General features: G+C 36.6%; 1 non-coding gene across 1 annotated transcript; it reads left to right on the top strand.

The window, feature by feature from the left end:
- The first annotated feature begins 22418 nt into the window (after nt 1-22418).
- On the top strand, nt 22419-22521 carry LOC116535951. Its single transcript, XR_004262404.1, has one exon. It is a non-coding gene; the product is annotated as a U6 spliceosomal RNA (small nuclear RNA).
- The last annotated feature ends 447 nt before the right edge of the window (nt 22522-22968 follow it).

Below are 22968 nucleotides of genomic sequence, written 5' to 3' on the forward strand. Positions count from 1 at the left end.
AACTTGATATGAGTGAGTCACCAGCAGGTTCCTTGTTGCATTATTGATTTCCACCTGATAGAAGCATCACCATTCTTATACCAAGATGCCATGCTGCTGTCAAGAAGGCTCATGGCAGACCTAATAAAGAGACAAGCGTTTGGCGAACAAATAGTCAGACAAAGGTTTTGACAAACACTGAGAATAAGTGTCGGCATGTTGGGCTACTTGGAAGGCTTTTAAAATAATTATGTTAAATTCAGCTTGTGTCTGAAGAGATTTGGTGTCCAACAGAGTTTTGACTACTTTTCCTTCGAAAACCATACATTTCTTCTGAGTGAGCACTTGAAGGTACAGGGAATCATCTTCAGCTCTTCCTCCATCACCTAAATCAATTTTTTTTTTATTCCTGCACGGACAAGAGCTAGGTAAGTATCACTTTCTGTATATGACCTTGTCCAAAAGACCTGCTAGGATCAAGGGCATTAAGATCTTTACTCAAAACTTTTCTGACTTTATGTTTACATTTATGTAGAAATGTTTAGATCACACTTGAACATTTAGAAATGGGTTATTCACATTTTGCAGAGCAAACAAGTTCATCTGTAAATGGTCTCCTGAATGGTGTTTAGAACTAATTTTCCTGTAGTAAAGTATGACTTTATATGTGTTATTTGGCTTTTTTTTTCTCTAAATTTCTTTTATTTGATAATTCCATGGGCTACATAAAAATAGCAGAGTAAGAGCTTAATTTTTAGGCTAAAGCTGTGTTGGCTATTGACATTAAAGTCAGCTGGAAAACTAAGGGTATAAGCTTGCATTAGAAAATAACAGCATCTGGGAAAAAAAACTCAGTCTGAAAAAAGAGCCAGGTAGGTAAGTGTGGTTGAGTGACAAAGTCTTAGACACAAGAGGGGAAGAACAATCTTAAACTCATTATGATGCCCATATTAAGCACTGATTTCCAAGGCCAGTTTTTATGAACTCAGGTTTGGGCTCTCTGCAGCCAAGAGGCATTTAAATGATTTTTCTTTTAATGATAAAATGGAGACAATGCAACATTTTCTCCCATTCCATAGATTGTCTCGTCACTCTGCTGATTGCTTACTTTGCTTTTCAAGGTTTCTAGCTTGATGTGATCTCATTTTTCCACTTTCGCTTTTGTTGCATGCGTTTTTGGTGTCATATTCCTCCTAAAATTATTGCAAAGACCAATGTCAAGGGACATTTTTCTCTATATTTTGTTCTAGAAGTTTTATAGCTGCAGGCCTCTTTTTAAGTCTTTAATCCACTTCAAGTTAATTTTTGAGATAATGGTGTAATTTTATATTTTTTGCATATGGATATCTAATTGCCCTAACACCATTGAGACTATCCCTTCCCCATTGTATATTCTTGGCACCCTTGTAGAAGCCTAGTTGGCCATGTATGCGTGGATTTATTTCTGTGCTTTCTATTCTATTCTCCTTTAGTAGTGCCATATAAATTTTAGGATTTTTTCCCTGTTTTTGTAAAAAATGCTGTTGAAATTTGGAGTGGGATTTCTTTGAATCTGTAGATCATTTTAAGTCATGTAGACATTTTGAAAATATTGATATTTTTCAGTACATGAATATGAGATGCCTTTCCATTTATTTTGTCTTTTAATTTCTTTCATTGGTGCTTTACAGTTTCAGGGTAAAGTCTTTAATCTCTTTGGTTAAGTTTATTGCAAGATACTTTTTATTCTTTTTGATGCTATTGTAAATGAGATTGTTTTCTTGGTTTCCTTTTTAGATAGTTTATTGTTAGTGTATAAAAGTTCTATTCTTTGCTTATTGATTTTGTATCTTGTAATTAGGTTTTATTAAATTTGTTAATTATAATTATAATTTGTTAATTATTTCTAACTTTGTGTGTGTGTGTGTGTGTGTGTGTGTGTGTGCATGTGAGTGTAGAGTCTTTAGACTTATATACACATAAAGTTATGCCACCTGGAAACAGAAACACTTTATTTCTTCTTTTTCAATTTGTATGCCTTCTATTTCTTTTTCATGCCTAATTGCTCTGGCTAGGATTTATAGTACTATGTTAAAAAGAAGAGGTAAGAATGGGCATACTTGCCTTGCACCAGATCTTAGGGAAAAAATTTCAACTTCTGCTTACTGAGTATGATGTCATCTGTGAGTACATAATATATGACCTTCATTATGCTGAGGTACATTACTTCTATGCCTAATTTCTTGAGAGTTTTTTATCATCAAATGGTGCCTAATTTTGTCAAATACTTTTTCTGCATCTATTGAGATGATCATATGCTGCTTTGTATTCCTAATTATGTCACCATTGTGTATCACATTGACTGAATTATGTATGATGAAATTTCCTTGCATCCCAGAGATAAATCCAACTTGGTCATGATATATAACCCTTTTAATGCGTTGTTGAATTTAGTTTGTTAATATTTTGTTGAGGATTTTTGCATTTGTGTTTATCAGGGATATTGGCCTAGAGTTTTATTCTCTTATGGTGTCTTTTTCTTTCTTTTTTTTTTTTATTGCATTTTAGGTTTTGGGGTACATGTGAAGAACATGCAAGACTGTTGCATAGGTACACACATGGCAGTGTGATTTGCTGCCTTCCTCCCCATCCCCATCATCTATATCTGGCATTTCTCCCCATGCTATCTCTCCTCAACTCCCCACCCCCCACTGTCCCTCCCCTATTTTCCCCCGACAGACCCCAGCATGTGATGCTCCCCTCCCTGTGTCCATGTGTTCTCATTGTTCAGCACCTGCCTATGAGTGAGAACATGCAGTGTTTGATTTTCTGTATCTAGGCAAAACCATTCAGGACATAGGCGTAGGCAAGGACTTCATGACCAAAACACCGAAAGCATTGGCAACAAAAGCCAAAATAGACATATGGGACCTAATCAAACTCCACAGCTTCTGCACGGCAAAAGAAACAGTCATTAGAGTGAATCAGCAACCAACAGAATGGGAAAAAATTTTTGCAGTCTACCCATCTGACAAAGGGCTGATATCCAGAATCTACAAAGAACTAAAACAGATTTATAAGAAAAAAACAAACAAGCCCATTCAAAAGTGGCAAAGGATATGAACAGACACTTTACAAAAGAAGACATACATATGATGTCCTTTTCTAGCTTTGGTATGGAGGGGGAAGCTGGCCTCATAAAAGGAGTTCAGAAGTGTTCCTCTTTATATTTTTTGAAGGAGTTTAACAAGGATTGATACTGATTCTTCTTTAAGTATTTGATGGAATTCACTTGTAAAACCATCTGGTTCTGGGCTTTCCTTTATTGGGAGGTTTTTTAAATTACCAATTCCATCTTCTTGTTGATTATTGGTCTATTTAACCTTTCTATTTATTCTCGATTCAGCCTTGGCAGGTTGTATGTTTCTAGGAGTTTACTCATTTCTTCTAAGCTGTCTAGGGCTACTGATTCTGGCTTTTCATGAGATTTAGGGCTGTGGTCACATAGTGGGTTAAAGAAGAGTTTTCATCATAGTGTATTATCTACTGATATATGTTGTTGGAAAGAAACTGCACTTTATATGAGTAGGATACCCCAGGTCCTAAGTTCATTAAGAATGAAGTATGAATGCCACTTTATTGACAAGTAAAATGAGAGTATGCAAAAAGGTAGCATGATCAGGTAGAGGAGTGCTGTGGACAAATTTAAGCCATTGGGCAATTTTGCTGAGGAATGGACTCAGTAAGAACATTTTAGATAAGGTGGATGTGACCATCAAGGTGACCTTCTACCGTGAGCAGATTCTATTACAAACATTTTTAAAATTAATTAATTTACTCATTCATCAAACAATCTCTGGGGCCTTGGACTAAATGCTAGACAAATAAAGATGACTAATTGGCAGTTTCTGTCCTTGAGGAGCTCAGAAGTTTAAAAAGAAGACAAAGCTGAAGTGGAAATCTTACATTCTGTGATTTGATTATTATGGCTTGTTATAAGTATGAACAAAGAGCTGTGGGAATGATGGGACAAGTATCTAACACTTAAAATGGTTTAAATTGGAGCTGGAATCCCAGCTTAGACCATGAAGTAATTAACTGAACAAGTTCTCCTCATACAAGTTAGTGGCATGCTGTTGTGAAGAAGAACAGACACATTTCCTATCTCCAAGGAGCCCCAGGAAATTGTGGAGTGGGAGTGGAAAAAATACATGCTAATAAATAGAGATATATGAAAGTACTGGGGAAGTAGAGAAGAAGTGGCTAATGCTGCCTTGGAAATGGAGACTTGAAAGGTAAATAGGATTTCTCCTTTGATTTGATTGAATCACATTGAATTCAATCATTGACAAAAGATTCCAAACAATAAATATTTGCCAACTATGGGTCAATTTTCCTTCTCTGTGGATTTGAAATTGTTTACTGAAATGATTATGAGGAGATTACAGAATCACAATCTATATAGTTACAAATTGAAAAGGAATCTACATTTAATTAGCTATGTTATAGATGGGTGAGGAGGCTCATAAAAATATTGGTAAGAAGAAAATCCTTACCAGGAAAAAAAGAAGTGTTTATATTAACAGTTCAAAACAACAATATCAGTATCAACGTACATTTTTCCCAGTGCACCTATTGTTGTTATTCTTGTTGCTTTTTTTCTATGACCCTGACAGACCACATAATGATGCCTTTTCTATCTAATGCTTTTTATGATTTATCTATGCAACAAGAACAGAACATTTAGTTTGAACTCTTTAGAGAAAATACCTTCCATAAGTGCATGCTATTTTAAGTAATCAAATAGTTAGTATTTATTCTCATTTATTCATTTATTCAAAAATGCACATTGAGGGTCTACTATATTTCTATAACTGTGCTAGATACCAAAGGGATTACAAAATAATTGCATGCTTCATGTGTTGACTCATTCATTCACTAGGCTTATATGTGTCTACTAAGAGAGCATTATGTTTCTAGAAGCCAATATCAAGGGAATGAGAACTGGCTACAAATAAATGTATAGAGAAATATGGTCTTCATTGGAAGGTCTTAAAATCTAGAGAAGAAAGACAAGAAAGACAAAATTGTACCTAGGAATTTAGATAAAATATAAATGATAAACTTTGTTGCAGTGATTACAGTTACATGTTCAAAGACAAGAGATATGTATGGGCTGAAGAAATCAGGGAAGGCTACTTAAGTTGGCATAGTCCTCGCAGGAGACAAAGCGAAATATGGGTTCACATGTGATCAGAATTCGGAATTAATTTCCTATTGTTACAAAAGTGGAAAATTTTGAAATGTGAAGGAAATGTTGGGTGAAGCTGGAGTACAGGCCTATATTTAGGTTGTGTTTATGGTTTTGGATATTGTAAATTTAGATATTCTGAAAAACACTTACAATAACTCCTATGTTCTGAGTATTTGTGTCTCCCCAACATCCGTATGTTGAAATCTAATAACTAAGGTGTTGGTATTACTAGATGGGGCCTTTTGGAAATGATTGGGTGGGACCTAAGGGCCCATATAAAAGAAACCACAGAAAGCTAGCTACTTTCTTCTACCATGTGAGGACACAGCAAAAAAGTACTGTCTATAAGCTAGAATGAAAGCTTTCACCAGATACTGAATCTGCTGGCGTCTCAATCTTAAATTCCCTAGCCTCCAGAACTGTGAGAAATAAATTTTTGTTTATGAGCGACCCAATCTAAGGTATTTTGTTATGGCAGCCCACACCAACTAAGGCAATAACAAAAGCATTAATGTAAAAATCAGAATTAAAGAGCTAGGTATTCTACCAAAGGCTTCACACACATTATATCATTTAAGTCTCTCACAGGGATATTTTAATCCTTGATTCATAGATGAAGTTAGTAACTTGCCCAGGTTACCCACACAGTAAATGGTGGAGCTAAGATTCACATCTAGCTTTGATTCTAAGCCCCATAACAATATCCAAAGAGCAAGAATCCTACCTTCCAAAAGTGAGTTGTCATTCCATCGAAAGCACCCCTGATTTACTTCTCTTAGAACCTCAGCACAGATGTGACTTGCTTTTCTTTGGTGTATATTCACAAGACACAGGCATCAAAATGGGGGACATGATAACAATGTTAACTATTAATAACGTGTTTGCAACAATCTTTTCTCATTTTGCTCTGACAATAACTGCATTAAGGTGGGTGATATTAATTCCATTTACATGATAAGGTAATTGTAGTTGTAACTTCCTTAAAAATCACAAACCTTATACTAGATTCAATGTCTTCCACGCTCACATCTTTTACTCTTAAATTTATGCTATCCCTGGCCTTGTATTTATTTATAAATGTACCAGTGGTCCATTGCATAACAATGAAAGATGCAAAGGTTCCCAGATGCTTCAAATCAACTCTTCCAAATCTCCCAATGTGATAAGGAAGATGATTCTATGAAGACATACTTACCATGGGGTGGAAGTGCTGCGTTAGAGGTGAACACAGGCATGATGGAGGAAAGGGAACAGGTATTTGTTAAGCAAATGTAATGTATGATCCTTTTATTTTCCCAAATTCTGTATTGTGGGTAAGTATTTTCATCTCTCACATATAAGTAGAGACAGGGAAGCTAAGGTTGTTGTTAAATGGCAAAAAGCTGGTTAGCATAGGAACTGGGCCTCAACCTCAGGTCTTCCTGGCATCTAGGTTTATTCTTTCTACAATATCAACACAACGACCTGCCGTTGCGATGACTGTGTTTGTTAAACTTGAAATAATAACATTTATTTTACTAGATACTTTACATGTATTAGCTAATTAAATACTCATAACTATCCTAGAAGTTGGGTACTGTTACTATGCCTGATTTACTGATAAGAAATCCAAGCTACAGAGTGTTAACTAACTAGACAAAAGCATCACGGCCAGTAACTGGCAGGCTGACATTTATATTCACCCAATTTGGGTCCAATGCCTATGCTCTTAACCACTACATCATCATACATGGTTTAACCTGTAAGAATAAGCTTACTGTGGCATAAAATTTTCAAAAATAGCCTGGAGAAATGCTAGGGACAGATATGGATAGAAGGTAGAGGCATAAAGATCGATTAATTTGTCTGAAAGCTTTATGAAGAATTGTAAATCTCATGATTGAATGATTGGGAGGGCTCCAGTTACAAAAAGCCATGCATCCCATGAAATGTGACCTTTCTGAGGAGTTTTAGTCAGGGGAAGAACATGATTCCTTTTGCATTTTTGAAAGTTATTTCTGGCATAGAAAGAGGTAAAATTGGGTCTTTCCAATAGTTCAAAGGAGAATGTATGGGGATATTGTTCTTATAGGAGCTTAGCTTTCCTCTCCCCATGTCCCCTCCCTGTTTTTTAAGCCTATACCTTATTGAGCACACACTAGTCAGAAGTCACTGTCATCCCATTTATTGGCTGAGGAAAGCAAAAGTTGTTTTACTCTAAAATCTTCATCGCTGTTTGGACACTGTGTTATTACTGTAATACAGAGAGCTGACAACTCTATTGAGTTATCTGCTTTGATATCTCACTCATTTCTGAGACATTTTAATCATCTCACAGATTTTATTAGAATGCATGATCAGAATCATAAACTCTTCAATATCCAGAATGTCCATGTCATTCATGTTATTCTTGACAATGTGAGTGACCTGAGGTGCTCATTTCTGTGCTAAACATCACCTCTGCCCATATTGTTTACTGTTGGTTTTCTTAGTTCTTCTTGTGGCCATTCTTCTTCTTGATTAATTTGAGTAATTTGTAATTCGTTAATTGTTGAAAATCAGTCCTCTTGGCTGCTGGCACCTTCTTCCTGATCATTAACCAGTATATTGAAGAGCCATGTCTCCTTTTCAAGGTTAGTGAGAGCACATTTATTTCCATCTTGTAGCCTTGCTCAAATCCGTGACAGGACTTTTTTTTTTTTTTTCTTCCGTTTCCAAGTACAGAGTGGTAAAGGACTTGATCTTTTACCAGTCTTCTAGATTAGGAAACTACAAACCATCTTGGAAAGGTGGGGTTTTAGACACGGCATCTGAGGGACGGGGCACTATGAATTCAGAGTGACGTTTTCAAGAGCATCAATAAGGAAGAAAACTCAGAGATGACAATAATAATTATATGAAACAATGAATCAGTAATTGACACATATTGAGTCACTAATATGTGCAGAGGCATTTTGATGGGCATTTTGATTGCATTAGCTTATTTAACTCCCTATGAAAGAATATCCTTAACTTCAAATTTTTAAAATTTGAAAACTGAGGCTGAGAGAGTACAATGTATCTAAGGTCAGTAGCTCAAAGAGCTAGAATTTGAACACCAATCTTTAGTAGCAAAGTTTTTCTCATATTGTGAGCATGAAAGAAATGCTGGCTGAAGAATGCAAAGAGAGAAGAAATGTTCTTGAATAAATAGGTTAATACTTGAATGACTGATAAGGTCTCAGGCATCTGCACTTAGGAGACAGTCTATGTCTTACAAATGGAAAGAGGCACACTATTTTTAGACTTTGCTGTTGATAGTTTATGTGAGTCTGAAAAATGACGCTGAAGAAACTCAAGACATACTTACTATTTTCATGTCTTGTCAATGTTTAAAATATCTAGGATGTGCTGTTCTTAGCCTCTTTTTACTCTGGTCATTGTCTTAAGAAATCTCAAGTAGTTAGGATAGGTCAGCTGGGAGTTACCAATATTTACTTCAGTGCAGTGAAGTACATTTTTCTATAATTCCAGAGATCATCTGGTTCCATCCGGTCCTCAGAATGCCCATCAAAGTACTATTTTTGTTGTGATGGTTCAAGGTAAGGTTTTCCATTTGCATTTTTATTATGTTCTTAAGCCTCACTTTATTAGAGTAGGCATGGTCATGTTTCAGGGCTTATGTACCACTATTTGAGACATCTGGGAGGAAGAGTGAATGGAAAAGGATGAACTTATGTTTGGCACCTGTTATGTTCTAGGTACAGTGTTATCTTCTTCATATATATGATTTCATTTAGTCATCCCACAAAAATCCTATGAAGTGGATATTACTCTGGCTTTTTAAGCAAAGAGACGGATATTTAGAGACTGCTTGTCAGTGGTCACTCCGTTCTTAAGACATGAAAAAAGATTTGATCCCAGGTCTAGCTGACAAGTCTATTATATCACACTTAGCTTCTAGAAGGGTTTTACTAAGCCAAGTATTATTTCACTTCTTTCTTTCCTTCTTTCTCTTTCTTTTTCCTACTCTTTCTTTGTCTCTCCCCTTTTCTTGCTTGCCTCTGTCCCTCCCTCCTTCCCTGCCTCCTTCCCTGCCTCCCTCCCTCCCTTCCTTCCTTCCTTCCTTCTTTCCTTCCTTCCTTCCTTCCTTCCTTCCTTCCTTCCTTCCTTTTTGTTTTTCCTTTTTTTATTTTGTTGAGTGAGAAGATAAAAGACTGAGTACTTTTGACAGAAGCTTTTTGGATCCTTTCACTTCATTATATTTTCAGGGACCCTTTTCAAATAAATGTATATTAAAATAGCAACTTACACAAGTGTCCGCTGATGCCATCTCTCTGCATGACTTTCCCAAGGAAAATTAATTTTGATGACTGCTTCCCCCCATTGTTTTGGCTTGAGTTTCATTGGGTCAGACTCGGAGAGGCAAAGTGTGTTTTTTAATTTCCAAAATGGAGTCATTTATAATGCCTACCTAATATGTGGTTAGAAGTATTAAATAAATTAATATTTGTAAAGTATTTAGAATTGTGCCCATCACATGAAAACACCATAGAGTGCTTAAAAAATAAATGTAATAATTTGTTTGAGTCCACAGAATTAGAAAGGCAGTATGGATTTCTGAATAAACACACCTGGGTTTATTATCCAATTCTGGTTCACTTGTATGATTTTGGGCAGGTCATTTAACCTTTTAGAAGTACAGTTTGCTCAATCTTGAAAACTTGATGATTTGGACTTCATGGTATTATTGTGAGGTTGAATGAGATAACACAGATAATGTGGGTGGCCTCTGACAGATTCAGCACGTGGGAGCCATCATCAGAGCCAGTATCAGACTCAGGAAACCTGTGCCCTGGCCAAGTCAATACTCACTACAAATCTTGAAACATTTAAATGATTGCAAAGAACAAAGATTTCATATCTGTAACATAACTTTCTTTCAGTGTTTGGGGGTGGAATGTTGAATATATATTATGCTAACTTAAGAAAACCTATATAACTTGAAAAAGAAATATATTCCGGATTCTTTTCTTCCTGTTAGCATCATCATCAGTTAGCACATTGTCATTGTCTGAGCTTCATTAGTATTCTCCAAAAATCATAAGAGTGGGGAAGCTGAGTTCTATGCTTGCATTTGGTAGAAGATATTCTAAGCATAGTATTTCATTATCTTATCCTATTTTGATTCTTCTTTTTTTTTGTTTTTGCTTTATCCTGCTATGCCAGGAGTTTTCAAACAATCTCAACTCTGATTCTAACTCAGCCATAAGTAGCTGGATGACCTTGGGCTAGACACCTCCAATTTTCTTTGGCATTCAATGACCTCTACTCCCCTGGATTACATCTTTTAAAAATAATTTCTTTTATTTACTTGTTAACTTTTTATTTTAGAACAGTTTTGGATTTACAGAAAGATTGTGAAGATAGTACAAGAAGTGCCCATGTAATAAGCGAGTGAGTTAGAAGGAATGCACCACACACTGAGTTCCAAATTAAGAGTCATTTTTATTAGCCAGTGACTGAGAGATGGCTAATGCTCAAAGTTCTCTTGGCCCCAAGGAAGGGGCTTGATTATCTTTTATACCTTGATTTAGGTAAGGGAGAGGCTACCTACCTGAAGCGGAATTTTACAGAAGCAGAAAAGCAGGTTAGAGGAAGGGGCTGCAGGCCCAGGTGATTTCCATGTAATTACCAAGAAGGAGGGTGATCAGGCTCCTTCTACACAATGATCAAAGGGAAATTTTTTTCTTACAATAGCATGGGGGAGGTATGCCAAGCAGGATGTGGCTCAATGGTTACAAATGTTAAGAACAGTATGCTTCAATGCATCTAAGTGCAGCACGACCCATCTATGCACCCAAAGGGGCTGTGGTACCGAGGGGAAGCCAGATTGGAATTTACAGCTAAGATGGAGTCAGTGATGCTAGCCCAGGGTAGGTTATTACACCCACATACTCCTTACTCAGTTTTCTCAATTATTAACATCTTACATTAATATGGTACATTGGTTACAATTAACAAAGCAGTGCTGATACATTTTCATTCACTAAAGTCCACATATGTTCACGCTTCCTTCGTTTTTTATCCTATGCCCTTCTGTTCCTGGATCCCATTTATAGGATTCCATATTACACTTAGTTTTCCTCTCTTCTTAGGCACCACTTGGCTGTGACAGTTTGTCAGACTTGCTTGTTTTTAATAACCTTGCTAGTTTTTAGGACTGCTGGTCAGGTATTTTGCAGTACACCTCACAAAAGATTTGTCAGATGTTTTTCTCATGATTAGACTGGGATTATGGGCCTTTGGCAGAAGACCACAGAGGGAAAGTGCCGTTCTCATCCATTAGTCTGCCTAGTGCACACCACAGTATGTGTTATAAACATGACTTACCACTCTTGAGGTGAACCTTGATTATCTGGCTGAGGTATGGCTTGTCAAGTTTCTCTATTGCAAAATGACTCTATTTTCCTGCTTTCTGTACTGTGCCTTTTGGAAGGAATTCACTATGTTGCAGCCCACACTTAAGGTGTGAAGAAGTGTGTTCTACTATCTTGAAGGTAGACTATCTACATTAATTATTTGAAATTCTTTTGCATTGCAGATTTGCCCACGCTTCCCTCCCTCCCTCCCTCCCCCCGCTCCCTTCCTCCCTCCCTCACCCCACTCCCTCCCTCCCTCCCTTCCCCCCTCCTTCCTTCCTTCCTTCATTCCTTCCTTCCTTCCTTTGTTGCTCATAGATATGTATTTTATAACTGAGTTATAATTTTACTGGAGTTTTTGCTCTGCTGCTTAAGTTTTTCTAAGGTTGGACATTGGAAGTTTATTCATTTGGCTTCTGTGTTGCTTTGACATTGTTGCTACTGTGGTGTTGTCCCTGGGTGTCCTTTTTTCTAGGCAAAAATACTCAGCTGATAGAGCTGAGGAATATTTGTGCTTACTAATCAGTGTATACATACATATCTTTAAATATTTTCATATATTAAGATTGGTATCTATATTAAGCTAAACATGAGTGCATATGGGTGTTTCCACCTTTAATTCATGACCACTTGGATTATTCTATACTTTCTGCTTGCTTATCTGTAACCTCTCATTCCAACAGTGAGAAACTTGGTTCCTACAGGTTGCCATCCATTTCTTAATTGTTACATTCCAGTATGCATTATAATGGTATCAGAATTGTTAACCCATAAGCCTATGGGAAAAATCTTTATCAGCCATAATATAGTGCTTATGAATTGTTTCTTTTGACTGTAGTCTTAAATTTATACCTAAGTATTTTTGTACTGTTTTAAGTAATATTTTAAAATTTAAAAATAATGTTTTATTTTTATAGGTTTAGAGGGTACAAGTGCAGTTTTTTTACATGGATATATTGTGTAGTGGTGAAGTCTGGGCTTTTTGTGTGCCCATTACCCAAATAGTATGTGTTGTATCCAGTAGGTAATTTTTCATCCATAACCACCCTCCCACCTTTTGAAGTCCCGGTGTCTCTTATCTCCTCCTGGATGTCCATGTGTATTCATTGTTTAGCTCCCACTTATAAGGGAGAACATGCAGCATTTAACTTTCTGTTTCTGAGTTACTTCACTTAAGATAATGGCATCTAGTTCCATCCATGTTGGTTCCATGTTGCCATAAAGGATACAATTTCGTTCTTTCTATGGAAAAGTAGTATTTCATGGCATATATAAATTATATACATATATGTATATAATTTTCTTTATCAGATCATCTGTTGATGGACACTTAGGTTGATTCCATGACATTGCTATCCTGAATAGTGCTGTGATAGACATACTAATGTAGGTGTCTTTTTAAAAATATTTGTTTTTCTCTGGTTAGATAACCAAGTAGTGAGATTGCTGGATCAAATGATAGTTCCATTTTTATCTCTTTGAGAAATATCCATACTGTTTTCATAGAAGTTGTACTAATTTATATTTCTATCAATGGTGTATGAGGGTTCCTCTTTCTCCACGTCCTTGCCAGCATCTGTTATTGCGTGCCTTTTTGATATAAGCCATTTTAACGGAGGTGAGATAATATTGCATTGTGGTTTTAATTTTCATTTCTCTGATGACTAATGATGTTGGACATTTTTTCATATGTTTGTTAGAACCTTGTATGTCTGCTTTGAAAAATGTCTGTTCAGGTCCTTTGCCCCTTTTGGATAGAGTCACTTATTTTTTTCTTCTTGAGTTGTTTTATTTTCTTGTGGATTCTAGATATTAGTTCATTGTTGAATACATAGTTTGCAAGTGTTTCTCCCATTTTGTGGTTGTCAGTTTACTCTGTTGATTATTTCTTTTGCTATGCAGAAGGGTTTTAGTTTAATTAAATCCTATTTGTCTATTTGTTTTATTGAATTTGTTTTTGAGCCTTAGTTATAAATTCTTTGTCTAGACCAATGTCCAGAAGAGTTTTTTCTAGTTTTTTTTTCCAGGATTCTTATAGTTTCAGATCTTAGATTGACATCGTCAATTCATCTTGAGCTGATTTTTATATGTGGTAAGAGATATGGGTCCAGTTTCATTCTTCTGTGTATGGTGATCCAATTTTCCCAACACCATTTATTGAATATGCTGTCCTTTCTCCACTGTATGTCTTTGTCAGCTTTGTCAAAGATTAGTTAGTTGTACTTATGTGACTGTATTTCTGGGTTCTTTCTTCTGTTCCATTGATTTATAGGTCTATTTTTATGCCAGTACCATGCTATTTTGCTGACTAGATCCTTGCAGTATAATTTGAAGTTGGGTAAAATGATGCCTCCCACTTTGTTCTTTTTTCTTAAGATCGTTTTGGCTATTTGGGCTCTTTGTTGGTTCTATATGGATTTTAGAATTTTTTTTTTTTTTTTTTTTTACTAGTTCTGTGAAAAATGATGTTGGTAATTTGATAGGAATTGCATTGAGTCTGTAGATTGCTTTGGCCACTGTGGTCACTTTAATAGTACTGATTCTTTCAATCCATGAGCATGGGATATTTTTTTCATTTGTTTGTGTTACCTATTATTTCTTTTTTAAAAAATAATTGTATTGCTGGTATATAGGAAAGCAATTGGCTTTTGTATATTAACCCCGTATTCTGTGATCTTGCTAAAACAAGTTCCAGGAGTTTTTTGTTTTGGGTCAAATCTACGTGGACAACCATGTCATCTGTGAACAAAAACAGTTTGATGTTTTCCTTTCCAATCTGATTATCATTTACTTCTTTTCTCATTTTATTATACGATATTTAATAGAAGTGATGAGAAGATTATCTTTGCTTTGTCTTGATCATAACAGGAAAGAATCCAGTTTCTCACCATTAAGGATGATATTAATTATATTAATTACCCTTTTTGCCATAAGCTTGTATCATATTTTGTTAAAGCCTATTTCATCATCTATTAATATGATCACATAATTTTTTTCTTCTTTAACATGTTGACATGATGAATTACACTGATTTTTGAATGTTGAATCAGAATTGCCTACCAGGACTAAATCTCACTTGGCCATCCCAACTATGTTTTTCAGATTTGCATTTTATTGCTCACCAATATGAACTCTGATCTGGTCAAGCAACTCCGTTGTCTATTACATACTCCATTTTGTTCAAATCCTACCCCTTTCTATAGATCTGCTTTCCCTTGTCCTGTCTCTTCCATCCAGCCCTTGCTTATCTATTCTTCAGTCTTCCTGTCTTTGGATACCTTTAAGGGTTTGTACCTTTATGCAGCTCTTGAACTCGCGCTGCTTTGTAGATTTTTTGTAACTAAAACTCTATGTTTTTATGTTTGCAAAATATCTCAATTTATTACAGATAAGATTTAAGACATGTTTCTTAAATACATTAAACTCAGAGATAACAGAAAATTAGAGATAAGTCTAAGTGGATGAAGATTGTAGAACAAAGAAGAAATTAAGGTAAAGAAGATAAGATGAAGCCAGAGAAGAGGTTATTGCATAGTGTAGTGATAAAATTCTTGATTTTTTTTTTTAACCTTTTAGAGTTTCTGTTACCTTAGACACCATTTGGCACTTTTCAAGTGCCCTGACATGCCTTAGTTTATTGCTTAAAAAGAATGGCTATGGTGTCAGTGTTTTATTATAATAATAATGTTATTATTGTAATAATTATTTAAGTATTTGATAATAATAATTTTGGCCAGAGTAGAAAGCCTGGATTTAAGTACTGATGGTAATAAATAATAAAACAAAAAAAGGAATCCCAATGTGTAAGAGTTCAAGGTCCTTTTAGCATATACTCCAGTTCAAAATATATAAAAAAATATAAATTATAAATTTGTTGTGAGGAATGGACCACATTTTACTTCCCCGTATTTTATTCATTTGGTATTGAACACCTCTATGGCCAAGCATATGCACATTGATTTGAATTCCATCTCATTTTTAATTTAAGTTTGTAAGCAATGTGACAAGGTGGGTTGATGAGAATTTAATGTAGTAGATTATGAGCACTCAAACTTGTGTTTTGTTTCTCATGCTTTGAAGAAGTGGCTGTTCATCCTTGGGGATGAAAAACTAATTTATGCATTGTTTCAGGCTGATCTTACTCTCTCAAAAGACAAAAATGTTCTCTAATTTTTTGACCAAAAATACTTTATACATTCTGGTTAACCATTAAACCTCCTTATTAAAGAAAAAAATGTGGTGAAAGGCAAGTAGACAGTGATCCTGGAATTGAAAGTAAGGGCTGCTTTGCTTGGTGGATTAGAAGGATATTAGAGGACATTCCCTGAGATTGGGAGGAATGATTGGATTTTCAGTTTCTTTGAGTTACTGAGAACTACCCTTAAGAGCACACAGAGAGAGTCAAGGTTGTAAAAGGATAAGAGGTCAAGTCTATAGCCTGGGAAGCCGTAGACCGTCTATGTGAAGGGCCAAGGACTCTGGCTTGTGCAAGTGAAGAGAACCAAAATTGTTTGGTAGATTGAGTAATGGTAATGATGGTGAATGACCTGAAGAAAACAGTCCTTTCTAAATTTTGAGTAATCCTGAGAACTTCTAGCATGTTCCAAGGTCATAAAAAGTAGACAATTAGCATAGATAATTGAGAGATTGAATAGGACAAAATTATTTACAAATATAAAAAAATTAGGATCTTTCTTGCACGTTGAGTGTCAAGGAGCAATCTTTATCTATTACACCAGGGAAGTACCAAGTACCACTGCTATAAAAAATACATCTTTCTCTTCTGAGTAGGCAACATGGTATAACTTTTCATACTTACTTGTCCCTTTTAATAACCCAGAAAACTTGTTAAAATATAGAATTATGGGCTCTATTCCAGATGTACTGAATCATAGTACTGGTGTTAGAGTGGAAAATGGATATCTGTATATTTTCTTTCTTTTCAGCCCTGCACTGATCTACGGATTGCTCATAGAGAACCAGATATCTGGTCAGATGATAAAATATCAGCTTTAGGTTCAGACAAGCCAGGATTTAAATGGAAACTCAGCCACCAAATTATGTAAATTCTATGAGCTACAAATCCTTTATTTGTATGAGGATAAAAATATCTACCGTTCAGGTATATAGGGAGATTAAATGGGATACTATACTTGTGGTTTTCATCAGTGTTTAGCACGTAGTAGATACTTAATAAACATTAGTACATTTCTCTATTCCTTAATTTTTCTTCTCTCTCTTTTTTTTTTTTTTTGTTTGACGGAATCTCACTCTGCCATCCAGGCTGGAGGGTAGTGGCGCGATCTCAGCTCACTGCAACCTCTGCCTCCCAGGTTCAAGTGATTCTCCTGCCTCAGCCTCCTGAGTAGCTGGGACTACCAGCGCCTGCCAGCACACCCGGCTAATTTTTGTATTTTTCATAGAGATGGGGTTTCACTAGTTAGCTGAGCTGGTCTCAAACTCCTGACCTCAGATGATCCACCCACCTCAGCCTCCCAAAGTGCTGATATTACAGGCATGAGCCACCACACCCAGCTATTCCTTCATTTTTCTGCTTGATTACAGGACATCATTGGAAATTCTGAGTTAGTCCACCTTTCTGGTGTCTAATATAAAAACTCTTTTTAATGTGATGAAAAAATTTTTTTTCATGTGATGAAAAAGAGCTTCATCTGTAATTGTTCTAGATTCCAACTGGCAGATCAGAACACAGAACGACGCTTTCGAAATGACTATGTTATTGCCCTTAATTAACCTCAGCTTACTTTTCTATAGAATGAAATGACAGCTCTCGTCTGGACTGTCTTTCAAGGAATTTTATGAGGATCAAATGAGATAGATAATGTCTCATTTTATAAATTAAATTCATATATAAATATAAATATAGTGTTTATTTTTCATTTGTATGTCTTAGATGACTCTAGGGTAAGAATGCATAAGAAAAGGAAATAAACATTTATTGATTTGCTTGTTTATTGATGCCTATTCATGCAATCATTTATCACTGCAAATATTTATTGAGAAGCCATATGAAATTCTTGCACTTGTATTATTTTATGTAATATTTACATTGGCCCTAAAAGATAGTTATTATTTTCTTTATTTAGAAATTTAAAATTCAGAAAAGATGCATGATTAGACCAAGATCACATAGCTAGTGGCAAGGTTGAGATGCTACTTTGAGTCAGTTTGACTGTAAATAAGACCAGACAGTACATGAACATGAAGAGAAACGACTTTTAAAAAGATGTTAAAACCTTGAGATGTTTTTAATGTCTCACCCAGACCCTTTGCTGAGTAATAAGGATTTTGTGCCTCTTACCACCACTGCAGTTTTCCATCTGATAAAATTAGATATTTCTTATTCCTTACCCTACACAGGCAAAATCATGCAGACTTATTGAAATTTGTGTTTGACAAGATGGCATTTTAAATTCTTCTGTCAGTTAGAGCTCATTCACCAGTCACCAAGTAGAACAAAATATGCAGTGACTTAGAGAACAGGGTAACGATGGCGCTTTTGAAACCGAGACAACCACAAATGATTCATTGAGTTTCTATCATTTTCGGAAATGCAAAGACAGAAGCAACTTGGCTTTTAAGGCAAAACATATAGGATAATTGTGCCTCCATAAATAATTGTCACCCTAAGGTCTTCAGGGTGGTGAGATCACACTGTGATTTCAAAATTGCAACTTAGGTCCCAATCATAACCTGCATAACTGCAGAGTCCTCACCATTTTTCCCATTGTCTTCTTTGTCTGGTCTCCTGGATTTCTCATTGTGGGATGAGGTGGCGGAAGTTCTCACATGGACTCATCATGTCAGGCTAGATTTCAACTCACAATGCTTTGTGGAATCTCCTTTAATTTCTTTTAGTACTTCCTTTGGGTCATTATTTCTGTCATTGCTTCTCTGAGCTGAAGCTCTTGACTTCAGCATCCTCTAGGCTCTGACCATACCATTGTTGTAGCTTCTCTGTGTGTGGGTCACATGACTCCTGTCACTAAGGTTCTTTCTTTTTCTCAACACCACTGAATAGATTTTTGGATGCATCATTTCATCTAAGCTCTCACTGATCCTGGTAGCTAAAAGAACCAACCTGGGGTTCTTGGATTACTGTGGGCTGGAGGAAAAGAAAGTGAAATAATGGATTCTGTCACTTAATTAGATCCAATAGGTTGCACACACTGAGGAGGATTCCATGGCATTGCTGCTTGAGCCCCATTTTTGCCATCCTTTGGTTTATATGCAGCTCTTTTTTACTGGCCAGAGAGGCTTGTTCAGACTGATTTAAGAAACAGTCTTCACACTGCACAGAGACAGGTGAAATGGCCTTGATCTCATGGAGACAGGCAAAGATGAGCAGGGCCACCTCCAGCTAAGTACAGTGACAGAGCAAGTAATGGCAGAAGCCCTAGTTTGGTGGAGCCACAGCTTCTTACAAATAACAAATAAAGTCTTTATTTATTATTTTCTTGCTAAGGAATGGTAAGAAGAAATTGGACTGACCTCTATTGCTGTAGATCAGAGGCAATAACAATAGCTAAGGAGAAGAGGATGTCCCAGAACACTGGACAGCCCTTATATTCTCTCTCTTCCACATGATTATGGGGTTCTTAGAGTGATCATGGAAGGGAGGAAGAGAAAGTAAAGAAAGGCATTTTTGAAATAGATGCTATATAGTCTTAGAGTCTTTTTTTTTTGAAGTTCTTAATACTTTTACTTGGAAACTTAGAGCCAACTCCAGCTCTTCTGTCAATTCTCATTAGTTTACAGTGGCCATGGGGGCAGGGCCTATTTTTTTTTGTTGTTGTTGTTTGGTTCTGTTCATCTGTTTGTTACCAGGTGCAAGTCCAAAGCCAAAATAATTGATCAGTTGACCAATGGTCAGTTGCATCCCTCCAAGGCAGGAGCTCCTCCATCCACTCTGCCGCCCCAGCTGGGGTGGGGATCAGAGTGCTTGCAATTATGAAGGAAGGAAGGGGTTCTGAGGACAGCATGCTTGGCTGAAAGCCCACCTAGCTGGGAGTCTTTCTTTCTCTTCAATAAATTCACACCATGGGTTCTGCAGACATTGTTAGCATTGACCTGTTAATGGAATGAGGCCCCCAGCTGAGAAAGCAAGCTGGCATCCTGGAGGAGGAGACATCTACTGCAAGGCCTGGATGACAAAGAGCTGGTGAGGCCATGGACAAGCAGAGAAGGAGCGAGAAGAGGATGTCAGGCAGAGGGAACAGCTTGAGCAAAGACCTGGCACTTATGGGCTCACTGTTAATATTAAAAAGAATTTGCACTCAAACTGTTGAACCAGGACCTATCAAGTATTCAAGCAATTCTCCCATAGGGCCTTTGAAGTCTTCGGTTGACCTCGCTGTAGTTCAACCATCTGCCATTCTATGTCAGAATACCATTTCTGGGCAGGGCTTAGATTTTCCTTCTGTCTCAAGACTTCTTAGCACCTGTTAAATCAGTGGATACAAACAAAGTTAGGGAGAGGTTGCAAATAGGGCCTGAGGCTATATATGGTTCAGACAGGGCTTAGCAGGTAGGACCTTGAGGTTAGCTTCACAGCCAGTATTTTTGGAAACATGCTTGCATACTGTACACATTTGATGTTCCTATCCATGTAATAATTCATTCAGTATATTAAGAAAAAATGGCAGTGCTATTTTTTTTTTTTTTATTGAAGGAGACTGGGGCTAAGAAGGTCTGGATGTCTTGCATGAGATTATGCAAGTAAAGGTTGCTAAGCCAGGGTTTGAGCTCAGGTCTTTTGACTCAAATCTGGTGCTGCTTCCAGAACTGTGGGCTACTTCTCAGGGTCAGAACCAGCCCTTATCAAAACCATGAAGTTGATGGAGTTGTCTTTGGGCTTTCACTGCTATTCCCTTTACCTTTTACTCTCACCCAAGGGCAGAGATCCAACTTGTGCTTTCTGTTAAGTCTCGTGGCTCTCACATGTGATGAAATAGAAAAATGACTTGGGCTTTGGAATCAGTTCTGACACAAGCAGGGTTGGCTTTATGGGCTTACAAGTCATGCACTTGCCCAGGATGCTGCCCTCAGAAGGATTTGTACTTGGCTTAATGCTCTGCTATCTCTGTCCTGAAATTCTTCATAATCTGTTGAACACAAAGTCCTGCATTTTGATGTTACACTGGACTCTGTAAATGAATTAGCTGGTTCTGCTAATAAGCTTAGGAGCGTGGTTATGTTTCTTATCTGGATCTCAGTTTTCACATCTGTAAATTAGAACCAATACAATTATTATATCTCAAAACATTCTTAAGAAGAATAAATCAGATACAATAGCAAATTTCCCAACAAACTTTTGTACATGCGTGATTCTCACTAAATCTTAACCTATTTACATGTAATCTAGCATGGACACCTCTTTACTAATGCCCTACCCACTAGGTAAGCACTAAAACATTGGTCATATCTATGCAGAGCTTAGTTGTGTGCAAGAGAAGATGATTATTTAGATTTTGCTGTGGTGAGAGCAGATTAAATAACAAGGGGAAAAAAATTCCATTCTCATGCATCAGTTACTAGTTTGAACAAATGTGTAGACTTGGTAAGCAGGGTAATGAGGAAAACAAATGCTGCAGCAGAAACATTGGCTGAGAAATCAGACAGTTCCCATGACTCCCCAGCCAATACTAGGAGCACTCGTACTTCTCAAAGCAGCATTGAGCTTGCTCAGCTACGGTTGGCCCAAGGTGAACAATCAAAACAAAACAAAACAAAACAACAACAAACTAGAAAACCAATGTAAAGAAAAGAAGAGAATGCAGAAACCGAGGTCTAAAACTGAGGATGTTTTTAAAACTTTCTGTCTAGGGCTGGTCTAACCAGCGCAAATATATTATTTCATTTAAACTTCCTAAAAACCCAAAGAGGTAGGTAACATTAGTAGCATTTTGTAGATAAGGAAACTAAGCTCACAGAATACTTACAACTTTAGAACACCCCATAGAATTCATAGTGTTTAGAATACAAACTATTTGAAAAGAATAGAGCTAGATGAGATACTCACGATTGTCTAGACAGTGATGTCAAATGAGTTGCATCTCATGCCTTAACTGTAATTTTTTTTGTTAGGGCTGAGCTATGGTTTGCATATTTGTCCCTTTCAAAACTCATGTTAAAATTAAATCCCCAATGTGGTGGCATTAAGAGGTGGGACCTTTAAGAGGTGATTGAATCATGAGGACTCTGCTCTCATTAATGGGTTAATCCATTCACGGATTAATGGATGAGTGGGTTAATGGATTAATGGGTCATCATGGAGGCCAACTGGTGGCTTTATTATAAGAGAGAGAGAGACCTGAGTGAGCATATTAGCACGCTCAGTCCCCTCACTATGTGATGCTCTGTGCCACCTCAGGACCCTGCAGACAGTCCCTACCATCAAGAAAGCCCTCACCAGATGTAACTCCTTGATCTCCGACTTCTCAGCCCTCATTACTGTAATAAATAAATCCTTTTTCTGTAGCATACATCAGTATCTCCTGGAAGGCTTTTACAGCATAGGCTTCTGAGCATCACCCACAGAATTTTTGATGCAGCACATCTGAGATGGGGCCTGAGAATTTGCAGATTCCCAGATGAGGCCAATGCTACTGTCTGGATCCACCCTGTGAGGCTTCCTATTGGTAACTTTCTTGAGCATTGATCTGATTCCTTTTAAAATGAAATGAAATTATTCAAACATGCATTTTAAAAAATCATACAGACTTAGTTTTTAATGTCTGTCAACAGCAGAATATTTGTCAATAAGAAGTTCTGAAAATTTGCATCAAAAATTGTTTAATTAGTTCTTGCTTTGGCAGCACATATACTAAAATTGGAATGATACAGAGAAGATTAGCATGGCCCTAGTGCAAGGATGACACAGAAATTCATGAAGCATTCCCTGTTTTTTGGAATCTCTCTGTATTGTTGGTGGGAGCATAAGATGATGCAACCACTAAGGAAAATAGTATGGAGGCTCCTCGAAAAATTAAAAATAGAATTATCATATGATCCAGCAATCTACTTTTGGGACTATATCCAAAATAAAGCAGGATCTTGAAGAGGTATTTGCATACCTATATTCATTATAGCATTATTCACAATAATCAAGAGGTGGAAGTAACCTAAATGTTTGATGACAGGTAAATCAATGAAGAAATGTGGTATATACATACAGTGAAATATTATTCAATTTTTAAAAGGGAAATATCATCCTTTTTCTATTGTGTAGCACATGAATAAACCTTGAGGACATTATATTAAGTGAAATACGCCAGCCACGGAAGAGACACATCACTGTGTGATTCCATTCATATAAAGTATCAAAAGTAGCCAAAATCATAGACACACAAAGTA

Source organism: Sapajus apella, unplaced genomic scaffold (assembly GCF_009761245.1).
Source record: "Sapajus apella isolate SASKATOON/1434 unplaced genomic scaffold, GSC_monkey_1.0 scaffold3, whole genome shotgun sequence".
NCBI lineage: Eukaryota > Metazoa > Chordata > Mammalia > Primates > Cebidae > Sapajus > Sapajus apella.